This window comes from Oncorhynchus mykiss, chromosome 1 (assembly GCF_057628025.1).
Source record: "Oncorhynchus mykiss isolate SJ-2025 chromosome 1, ASM5762802v1, whole genome shotgun sequence".
NCBI lineage: Eukaryota > Metazoa > Chordata > Actinopteri > Salmoniformes > Salmonidae > Oncorhynchus > Oncorhynchus mykiss.
The window spans coordinates 45,122,330-45,134,551 of NC_143022.1; the positions used below are offsets into that span (position 1 = coordinate 45,122,330).

At 42.0% G+C, this 12,222-nt stretch overlaps 1 protein-coding gene across 2 annotated transcripts in view; it reads left to right on the plus strand.

Annotated features, from left to right (window-relative positions):
• LOC110523285 (protein O-mannosyl-transferase TMTC2) overlaps positions 1–12,222 on the plus strand; it is a 174,819-nt gene that overhangs the window by 106,086 nt on the left and 56,511 nt on the right. The gene's annotated exons all lie outside the window — the stretch shown is intronic.

Consider the following 12,222-nt stretch of genomic DNA (forward strand, 5'->3'; position numbering starts at 1 on the left):
TCCTCTCATGCGAAGTGATGGTGTGCCATCATCTCTCATCTTCCCCTCTTCTTGGCCTTTGCCACTCTGCCGGAAGCCCCCGTGTTTTTATTTCCCTTATCTTAAATTTCTCACAGTCAATTAATGTCCGTTTTTTATCTCAACCAGATTCCTGCCTCATCTCTGGTCCGTTCCCAAAGTCTCCTGTGGGTTTCTCCATGACTGTCTCTTGACTCAGGGGGTTCCATAACTTCCATACCAGGACCAGCTGACTCTGTGGGTTGTGTCCAGGCTGTGAGGATGTTTACCCAGGTTAAATGCTTTGATACAGGCCACTGCTGTGGCTGACCCACTGAAGGTTTGACCCCGTGACCCCTCGAACCATGTGGCCCACAGGGGTCACATGAGTCCTGGTCACGCTCTGTGGTCGTTAGAGGTGAACACTGTCAAGGTTATGACACCACCTATGCCTTATTTTAACTTGTTATAGTGTGTGTGTGACGGGTAGATCTTTGGCTGTTTGTTTAATTGGTCAACGGTTCAGTTGAATTTAATGTGTGTTTTTACTTGGTCGCTCTTCTGACAAACGGATCAACGGGTTTATTTGACTAATATTGAGGACAAAATCATAAAATGGAAAATGTCCATTCTACATTGTACAGCCTCATGCTCCTTCCCAATTTCCCCACTAACCAGAGAAGCTTATCTAAGGCACTATTTGGTTTCCCAGAGAGATGAGTTTTCTAAACCATCTAGGAAACCTTGGCCAGACGTTAGTTATCCATCACACATTTTTGGGAAGTAATACACAGAGACTCTTATCTTGTCATTCCTGCAAACAATCAGCATGTTTTACTCACCAGGATTCACTGCTTACTTACTGAACAAACTCTGCAGATAAGGAGAGAGAACACAGAATATGCTATGGTACAAGACAGGCCAGCATGAAGCTGGTTATCATGTTAGCCAGTGGAGGGTGTGAATATATCAGTTTTCAGGAAACGAGCACAAAGTGAACAGCAAGGTCTAAGCCAGTGAACATATAGGCTTTGGTATTGAAAACCGGTTTGCCACAAACATGTTTTGTTTTTTGGAACGCTGCCAATTCCAGTTCTCAAGCCTAATCAATGGCAGAGCACCTCTCTTACAAATCAGTGGCAGCTCTCAGTAACCATTTTTGGATCAAACTTTCTTTCCGCTCGTTTCCACCCCAAGTGTTGAGAAAAAAAGGCATTCAAAGCACCAATACTTTCTGTAATTGTTCATCATCTCCAAGGATATTTTCTTCACCTGCCTTCCTCATAAAGTTGAAATACAAAAAGAAAAAAGGGGGAGAAATATCCCTTATGCCTCCTACCGGGAAGTGCTAAACCACTTATTTCAAGCTAAACGGGATTATAGACAAAATAGACAAAGTTGGAATTCCTTGGCTCACAGCATAATGGATTTGTGGCACTCGGGGACCCCTTGCTGGGCCCGTAATTGAACTTGTGCTTTTGAAAGGAGGACATTTTAACTGGAGGCATATTAGGGAGAGGCACATGTTTGTTTAATTATGAGATAATAGTGATGCGCATCAAGTTCTCCAACACCGGCCAGTGAACCCTCAAAAGGTTTTCTTTAGCAGACACAATGCATTTCCTGTTTGTTCAACTGATATCCTGTTCTGTTTTGCAGTCAATTTTCCCCAGCTAGTCTAAACCAGGCAGTAAAGGGAGTCCATATATGAAAGAGTGTAGAATTCACAAATGGTGTGTGTTGAAATGTCATTAAAGGCTCTTTTCATGTTTGCCATTCTGCCTAAGGTATTAGCCTGTACCTAACAGAGACACAGGAAATAGCATGGCATACACAGAAAACTCCAACAGACATGTGGTTTGCATGGTGGTGTTGGACTGTGCCCATGAGGCTGGGAAGTGAGTTAGAGAGTTAGCATGACATACTTGTTTGTCCCAGAGCCAGGTACTGGGTATGCGTACGCCCTGGGCGAGAGAGCCATCAGCAGCACACAGTCAGCAGGAGACTCAAATGCCCTTCTGCCCTGCTGGAAGGTGGTCCCATCACAACAGGGATAAATCTGCCTGGCAGAGCCCAAGCCAGAGTCAGAGGCAGCCATCCGCAGCGAGCTCAGCCCTGCAGAGTGGGGTGGTGGCGTCACATTTGTTACGTGGCACACCGTGAGCTGCCTCTGGCTCCCAGCCCACTCAGACTGCAGTTCCAGTCCCAGCTCCACATCCAACACGCGGAGCCCCTCTTCAAATCCCTCCCCCCTGGTGCGCCTTGGCTAAACACAGAGGTGGTGTCTTAAGCCCCTGCCCAGGCCCGGGGAATGGTGTGAAAGCACTGTGACGCGGCGCTCAGTATATCCTGTCCAGAACCCCAGCAGCAGGTGTTATTAACACCACAGCACTCTGACCTCCCTGGCAGCATCCTACAACAGCTGCAGATCCTGGTCCCCTTCCAAATCCACATCTTCTTATTTACAGTTTCTCCCGCTTGTTTAGATTGAGAAGTGGCGGAGCTACTTTGCACTATAATCTTTTTTTTGAGTTGGATTTAGTGTGTGTAAAGCCAGATTTGTGGAGTTTTTTTTAAACGGACAACCGACAGGTTCACGTGAAGTTCAGAGGACAGAACTGTGGGACCTAATGGCAGGGGGATCTGGGATGTGGGGTGGATTTCACGGCCACCAAGAACAATGCTGATTTATATCTGTAGAAAAGCATGAAATGTCCCGTTGCCGCTATCCTCTTTTTTATGTTTGTCATATATATTTCAACCCAAAGCTGTGCTTCCTCGCTGTTACTTAATTCACAACCTAAACCACATCAACATATTTTTGGCTCTGCTTTTAACGTCACTCGAACATAGCAGCGACCCATACAGCTGTTGACGTCTCGTATCTTGCTTTTTTTGTTGTTGAAAGATTCAGAGTGAAGAATTGAAATGGGGTACGGCTCTGTCATCATCAGATGTGACGTGGAATGGTCACAATATCTCTACATGTTCTATCCATTGCCTCATTTCAGCTCCTCGCACAAATTAATAATGTCATAAGAGCGTCCCACAGTTATCCTGGTCCCAGATCCGTTTGTGCTTTTTTGCCAACTCCTATGGTCAGTTGGCAAGGCAGCACAAACAGATCTGGGACAAGGCTATCCCAGGGTCAGATCATCTTTCAACTAAAATCTGTACAGTAAAATCTATTATTTGCGGAGGACAAGCCCGAGGTGAAGGGGTGATGACATTGACCATAATCCCCTTTGTTCATGTGTTTATTTTAGTAATAGCCATGACATGTCCTTTGAACTGACACAATGGCTAATCCTACTGCGGTCAGCTTTAAATGCCACGTTCCTCTGTGTCCATCACGCCTCCTAGTGGAGTCCTATGATACATAGATATGATATTAACCTCTGTTCCAGGGGAAGTGAGCCCTTATGTCTTCCTGCCTTATAGGGCTGCTAACCTACTTTCCCTTAGTCTCTATGGCCGTACTTACACATCAGCTCCCCTGTCTTGCAGCATGCCCTTTCACGTACTCCTGACACAGATGCCATACACCACAGCAAATTACATTGTGAAATTGGTGTGGTGTTCATCAAGATGTGTAATACTGGAGTCAGCAGTGCTGTAGTCGTCCATTCGCTTCCCTTGAGCAGAGCCACTAAGTTCATGGTGAGTTAGGCTAACTTTCTAAAAGTCATGGTCCTGTGGTTGTAATAGGTTTAAACATCCATTAGAGCAAGTTCTTTAGTTCTTTATTTCATAACATGAAAGCCAAGGATTTCTTAAAAGATGCACTATGCAGAAATTGCTCCGTACATTTCCTGGTTTCTAAAATTCAAATCGTTAGCCTATTTTCAGTTTATGTGACAAAACAAGCAAGTATATTGTAGAGAATCAGAGTACCATCTAAACCGCTGTGAAATATATTTCCCATAGCCAACGATATGATATTTTCATTGTTTGACTCTGGTGTAAAAAACAAAAAGTGTAAAAGACGCAAAGACAAAACTTAAGAGCTGGAAGCATAGAAATAGTGTACATGGAACAGATCTACCGCTTCTTTGACTTGCTTTCAATAAGACTGGCAGATCTATAACACACATTTATATGTGAATTTGGTCGGGTCACCCAAAAAGTTACAGCTTTAATGCTTTATGTCGGGAAGCATAGCCATTGTATGCTGTTTACCTGAAGTAATGCTGAGTAGGTGAAACTGTCTCTCCTCTTCATCTTCCATTGGGACCCGACCTGAGACTTTTGATAGTTGTTCTTGAATTAGCAAGAAACATGGGATATGAAGATTTGAACTGGTGACCTTTCTGTTGCCAAGCAACATATTAACCTCTGGAACGGACTGTATCACTACCTGGTATGGCAACTGCACCACCCTGCAACCGCAGGTCTCTCCAGAGGGTGGTGCGGTCGGCCCAACGCATCACCGGGGGTACACTGCCTACCCTATAGGACACCTACAGCACCGATGTCACAGGGAGGCCAAAAAGGACATCAACCACCGGAGGCACTGCCTGTTCACCCCGCTACCATCCAGAAGGCGAGGTCAGTACAGGTGCATCAAAGCTGGGACCGAGAGACTGAAAAACAGCTTCTATCTCAAAGCCATCAGACTGTTAAACAGCCATCACTAGCCGGCTACCATCTGGTTACTCAACCCTGCACATTAGAGGCTGTTTCACTATGTACATAGATATGGAATCACTGGTCACTTTAATAATGGAGCACTGGTCACTTTAATGTTTACATACTGCTTTACTCATTTCATATGTACGTATATACTGTGTTCTATTCTACTGTATTTTAGTCAATGCCACTCCGACATTGCTCGTCCTAATATTTATGTATTTGTTAATTCCATTACTTTACTTTTAGATTTGTTTGTATTGTTGTGAATTGATAGATACTACTGCACTGTTGGAGCTAGGAACACAAGCCTTTCGCTACACCCGCAATAACATCTGCTAAATATGTGTATGTGACCAATACAATTAGATTTGATTTGAACAGTGGATCCTCATCCTTTGAAAACAATGTCCTGATTTGTCATACATTTTGACAGTGTTGCCCTTGCACATTGTTTTGTAATTGGGATGGTATCCAACGAGAGTCTACTCAACTTGCACATAACGCTCTGAGAACCATATGTATCTCAGAGCTTTGTGAGAGTGTGGTTGTTCTATGGTTATTTTGCATACAAGCTTCCCATAACTTTCTGGGAATGGTGCACGGTAGTTGCTTGGCTTTGGAACATTCTCAGCACATTTAAGGAACTTGACAAAAAACATTTATGTTCTTGGTGTTTTGTCACTTTAACAGAGCATTTACTAAAAGTTCAAACACCGTTACATTTCATTTCAATTTTGGGAATGTTCTAGGAACGTTCTCCAACTGGTTTGACATTGGGGAATGTTCTCAAATAGTTCAGAGAACCTTAAGAAACAACATTCTTCTGTGGGAATTTCAGTACAGAAATACTTTTTCCTGGTTAAAGGCTAAGGAAATTAATTTCCATGTGTCCTATCTGTTCTTGGAGTTCAAAAAAGTGAAATCCAAAATAAGCTAACAGTGTTATTAAAAGTCTTATTGAAACATTCAGTGAAAGTTTTCAAGAATATATATATTTTTTTAAATCAAAATAACCTATAATTTCCATTATAAAACCTCCCAGGTTGACTTTTAAGGAACCAGTGTAAAACGTTATCAGAGCCTCCTGTAACCTTAATGTAAACATTAACAGAGCAGGAGAAATTTCCACTTATGTTCTCAGAAGTTAAAATCGAACACTTTCAGTTTTACCGGTCAGGAAACGTGTGGCTTAGTTCCCACAACCAATGTGAAACTATTAACACAACTTCCCATAACTTCCAATTGTGCTAGCTTGGTAATGTTAAGGAATCTTGCTCTGGAGCTGTATGGTACCATAGCCTACACCAACAGGCTCACTTACAAATTAGTACAGCATGGCTGAATACATATTTAATGAATGTCCTACTTAATCTCAATAGCCGGAGATAGGAAGATTGAGTCTCCGGCTGCCTCGGTCTTTCTCTTCCGTCATGCTGTTCCGCTCCGCCTCTGTAGCCTGCCGCTTAAAGATTAAACTGGATGGGTACACAGTTATACAACTGGGCCATTTTGACTAACTTCATGGGGGCCTAGACGGCCCACAAAACCATACCAGGGGTAAACGGAAGAGACTCAATGCTGGAATCAATTCAGATTTGATCTCTGTCAATTAGTCCTGCATCTAATGATCTGATGATAATTCCGTAGTTACTCTGACAACACACCAGTTCATAGTTTGTAAGGAGCGATTGTGATGGATTGTACGGCGTAGCAGAATCTCGAATTTCAATGTTTGTTCGAAGCAAAACTTTGATCAATGAACTAAAACAGATGTCAAACGAACGAACAGTTATGAAGAATTTTGATGTCTTCAACATGTAGATTTACAACATATTTGACATATTGAACTGATTAACAGACTGGATGTTCCATTGACAATGTTATGTCTGTAAATTACTAGATAGAGTAATTAAATCAAGTGGCTATACTATTATTGTATTAAGCTATACCCCATCCATGAACCAATCGGGTTATGGTTTCCTTAAAGAGCATCCCTATGATTTTTAATATGGAATGACTGAATCATTCTCTTTATATCTCTTTCAGTGAGTAGCATGACGTGTGGGTTTGTGAGCAATTCATTAACAGTACAAGTCTTTCTATTGTGCTGTGGTAGTAGCCTAGCTGAAGGCCTGTCTGTGTTCACCACTGTCACTATCTGTGGGGAGAATGACTCTGTACATCACTGCTAGTCATCAGCGGCAGATGAGAGGAGAGTCTGCCCCTTTAGTCCCATTTCCCCTGAGGATACGCACATCTCCTCACTGAATCAATCTGCAATGTCAAAAGACAGAGGGGAAGATCAATAACACAGCCACGGTCGCAGCCACTGTCACAGCTGCGATATGCAGTAGGGTCGTTCCACCATTTCGGTGCCTTTTGAGTAGTTTAACTTGGTCATAAAAAAAAAACACCTAATTTTAACATTCTGTAATAAAGAGCACGTGTTCATTTTCATGAAAAACACATTTTCCCACATCAAAAAATGACTATTACACAGAACAAAAATATAAAAGCAACAAAGATTTGTACTGAGTTAGGGTTTATATAAGTAAATCAGTCAATTGAAATCGAGGGATTTCACATGACTGGGAATACAGATATGCAACTGTTGGTCAGAGATACCTTAAAAAAATAAAGTAGGGGCATGGATCAGAAAACCAGTCAATATCTGGTGTGACCACCATTTGCCCCATGCTGCGTGACACGTCCCTCTCACATAGAGTTGATCAGGCTGTTGACTATGGCCTGTAGAACATTGTCCCACTACTCTTCAATGGCTGTGTGAAGTTGCTGGACCTTGGCGGGAACTGGAACACGCTGTTGTACATGACGATTCAGAGCATCCTAAACATCCTGAATGGGTGACATGTCGGGTGAGTATGCAGGCTATGGAAAAACTGGGACATTTTCAGTTTCCAGGAATTGTGTACAGATCCTTGCGACATGGGGCCGTGCATTATCATGTTGAAACATGAGGTGATGGCGGCGGATGAATGGCACGACAATGGGCCTCACGATCTCATCACAGTAACTCTGTGCATTCAAATTGCCTTCGATAAAAATGCAATTGTGTTCGTTGTCTGTAGCTTATGTCTGCCCATACCATAACCCCACCTCTACCATGGGGCACTCTGTTCACAACATTGACATCAGCAAACCGCTCGCCACTTTACACGCTCTCTGCCATCTAGGGCTGACCCCAAGTAGTCGACTGGTCGATTGTTTGGTCAAAAGGCTGTTGGTCGAGAAGTAGCATATACAGTTCCTTCAGAAAGTATTCATACCCCTAGACTTTTTCCACATTTTGTTACGTTACAGCCTTGTTCTAAAATGGATTACATTTTTTTATCCTCAGCAATCTACACACAATACCCCATAATAACAAAGTGAAAATACATTTTTGGACATTTTTGCAAATGTATAAAATAATAATAATACCTTATTTCCATAATTATTTAAACCCTTTGCTATGAGACTTGAAATTGAGCTCAGGTGCATCCTGAGATGTTTCTACAACTTCATTGGAGTCCACCTGTGGTAAATTCTATTGATTGGACATGATTTGGGAAAGCACACACACCTGTATATATAAGGTCCCACAGTTGACAGTGCATATCAGAGCAAAAACCAAACCATGAGGTCGAAGGAATTGTCTGTAGATCTACAAGACAGGATTGTGTCGAGGCACAGATTTGGGGAAGGGTAGCAAAAAATGTCTACATTGAAGGTCCCCAAGAACAGAATGGCCTCCATCAAGAAGTGTGGAACCACCAAGCCTCTTTCTAGAGCTGGCCACCCGGCAGAACTGAGCAATCTGGGGAAAAGGGCCTTGGCCAGGGAGGTAACCAAGAATCTGATGGTCACTTTGACCTGAGCTCCAGAGTTCCTCTGTGGAGATGGGAGAACCTTCCAGAAGGACAACCATCTCTGCAACACTCCAACAAGAAGGCCCTTCGATACCATCTACTGCATCTTGCCTATGCCGTTCTGTACCATCACTCATTCATATATATTTATGTAAATATTCTTTATCCCTATACACCTGTGTGTATAAGGTAGTAGGTTTGGAATAGGTTTGGAATTGTTTCGTTAGATTACTCGTTGGTTGTTACTGCATTGTCGGAACTAGAAGCACAAGCATTTCGCTACGCTCGCATTAACATCTGCTAACCATGTGTATGTGACAAATACATTTGATTTGATTTATATTAGAGTGGCCAGACGGAAGCCAGTCCTCAGTAAAATGCACATGAAAGCCCACTTGGAGTTTGCCAAAAGGTACCTAAAGACTCTCAGACCATGCGAAACCAGAATCTCTGTTCTGATGAAACTAAGATTGAACTTTTTGGCCTGAATGCCAAGCGTCGCGTCTGGAGGAAACCTGGCACCATCCCTATGGTGAAGCATAGTGGTGGCAGCATCATGCTGTGGGGATGTTTTTCTGTGGCAGGGACTGGGAGACTAGGCAGGATCGAGTCAATGATGAACAGAGAAATATATAGAGAGATCCTTGATGATAACCTGCTCCAGAGTGCTCAGGACCTCAGACTGGGGCAAAGGTTCACCTTCCAACAGGACATTGACCCTAAGCACACAAGACAACACAGGAGTGGCTTCGGGACAAGTCTTTGAATGTCTTTGAGTGGCCCAGCTACAATCATTAAACCAACATTTGTGTTAAACAAATCAAAATATATTTTATATTTGAGATTCTTCATTGTAGCCACCCTTTGCCTTGATGACAGCTTTGCATTCTCTCAACCAGCTTCATGAGGTAGTCACCTGGAATGCTTTTCCAACAGTCTTAAAGGAGTTCCCACATAAGCAGAGCACTTGTTGGTGCTTTTCCTTCACTCTGCGGACCAACTCATCCCAAACCATCTCAATTGGGTTGAGGTCAGGTGATTGTGGAGGCCAGGTCATCTGATGCAGCACTACATCACTCTCCTTCTTTGTAAAATAGCCCTTACACAGCCTGGAGGTGTGTTTTGGGTCTTGTCCTGTTGAAAAACAAATTGTAGTCCCACTAAGTGCAAACCAGATGAGATGGCATATCGCTGCAGAATGCTGTGGTAGCCATGCTGGTTAAGTGTGCCTTGAATTCTAAATAAATCACAGGCAGTGTCACCAGCAAGCACCCTCACACCATCAGATTGCGTCATCCATGCTTCACGGTGGGAACCACCTATGTGGAGATCATCCGTTCACCTACTCTGCGTCTCACAAAGACACAACGGTTGGAACCAAAAATCTTAAATTTGGACCAAAGGACAGATTTCCACTGGTCTAATGTCCATTGCTTGCGTTTCTTGCCCCAAGCAACTCTTCTTATTATTGGTGTCATTTAGTAGTGGTTTCTTTGCAGCAATTCGACCACAAAGGCCTTTTTCACGCAGTCTCCTCTGAACAGTTCATGTTGAGATGTGTCTGTTACTTGAACTCTGTGAGGTGCAATCTGAGGTGCAGTTAATTGCCGGTTTCTGAAGCTGGTAACTCTAATGGACTTATCCTCTGCAGCAGAGGTAACTCTGGGTCTTCCTTTCCTGTAACAGTCCTCATGAGAGCCAGTTTCATCATAGCGCTTGCAGGTTTTTGCAACTGCACTTGAAGAAACTTCCAAAATTCTTGAAGTTTTCCGCATTGACTAACTTTTATGTCTTAAAGTAATGATGGACTGTCAATTCTCTTTGCTCATTTGAGCTGTTCTTGCCATATGTTCTTGCCATGGACTTGGTCTTTTACCAAATAGGGCAGTCTTCTGAATACCACCCCTACCTCATGAAGCTGGTTGAGAGAATGCCAAAAGTGTGCAAAGCTGTCATCAAGGAAAAGGGTTGCTACTTAGAAGAATCTCAAATATAAAATATATTTTGATTTGTTTAATACTTTTTTGGTTACTACATGATTCCATATGTGTTACGTCATAGTTGTGATGCCTTCACTATTATTCTACAATGTAGAAAATAGTAAAACTTCGACTCGCCCACTTTTCCAGCACAAAACAATTCCCAAAAAGTGTATATCCTGCTCACCTGCTTTTACGCTATGGGTTGACTATTAGATGTTCAATGCTTCTTTAGAAAAAAATATTTTAAAAGGTATTGTTTCACCTCATGAAAATTAAAGTTCATTTCACGTAACAGGGTTGACCTTAAAATGAGCGACAGACATAAATGAAATAAATAATCACATTAAATAAATAATAATCTTCAGAAATGACTTTGTCAAAGAAACAAAATAAGTAGAGATTTACAATGATGGTAACATTTTGGGGGATTAAATGGGTTAAAATCTTCCTAGAAGGAAAATGTTTAAAATAAAGTTGAGATTTGTTGAATTCTCCATGTGGTGTCTATTAAAGGGCAAGTCAATTAATGAAACAGGCTTTTAAAATGCAATATTGGTGCAACATTTCTACATGGAATATCAAAGGGACGCAAAAGGCACTCATTTCACGGAATGACCCAGTATTTGATCATACAGTAGATGCTACATGTAATCCATTTGACATGCTGAGATGGAAGAGGGCACATCAAATGGACTTAAAGGGATTTCAGCTCGACACCAGCAATGGCTTTCTATTTAAATGGTAAAGAGGGGTGTACGTACCAAAGGAATACTGTACAACACATGGGGAATAAAAGCTAATACTCTATTGTGTGTATGTCTGTGAGGGAGTCAATTACAATACATCTAAATTGGTAAGATATTATATGTTATGTATTATAGCCTCGTGATTGGATGCTGTGCCAGTATGAGATCAACCTCTCATGACCACAGAGCACTGTTGCAGGGGACATGAATGTTTCCCTGCATATACTAGTTGGCGTTGTTGTGAAAGGGAAGCCTTAAAGATTTTTTTAAGCGGGAGTGTTCCTTCCAAAATAAACACAGTAAGAATGGCCAGTTGATCGTACTGCGGGAACTGCTCTATTGGGATCAATATAGGCCAGCTTTTTTATCTGCGCTCCCACCAAAGTGTAAAAGATTCAAACGCTTTATAAATACTTCACAATCATTTCCGTGTAAAAGTTCCACAAAGTATTTCATATCAAGCTTGCAATATGACGGTTAAGACCGTCTATGGGCCCGTATTCTGGCGTTTATTTTGACATGTCCGACCAAGGCCAGGTCTGTGAAGAGAAAGACAACACGGAATAAGTGAATGCTATGATGTTAGACCACATTTGCTCAGCAACAGGCAATGAATTCAGTGTAGCTGTGATTATTTTGGCTGAAGTCAAAGATAAAGTCACAGGGCAGTTTTTCCCTTCCTTTTTTTCTGTTGGTTTATAAGCCCAAGCAACTGTTAACCAATATCTTCCTGTTCATGGGTGTTTAAAAACCCACATCACAGCCAAAACATAACAATAAAATCCATTGTAGTTGACTTTTGCAACACATTCTAAAGATGCAGTCTAACACTTGGCTGAGAAAATTGTGCATGAAAACAGCTTTTGTTTCAGATAACGTTACTTAACACACTTGTGTTTTTCCTTTTCCGTTAACAAACCATTATACTTTGTGTTGTTTTTCCAGTTATTACATTCAATCTTATGCTCAATTGACCGACATGGCCTGGACCAAAAT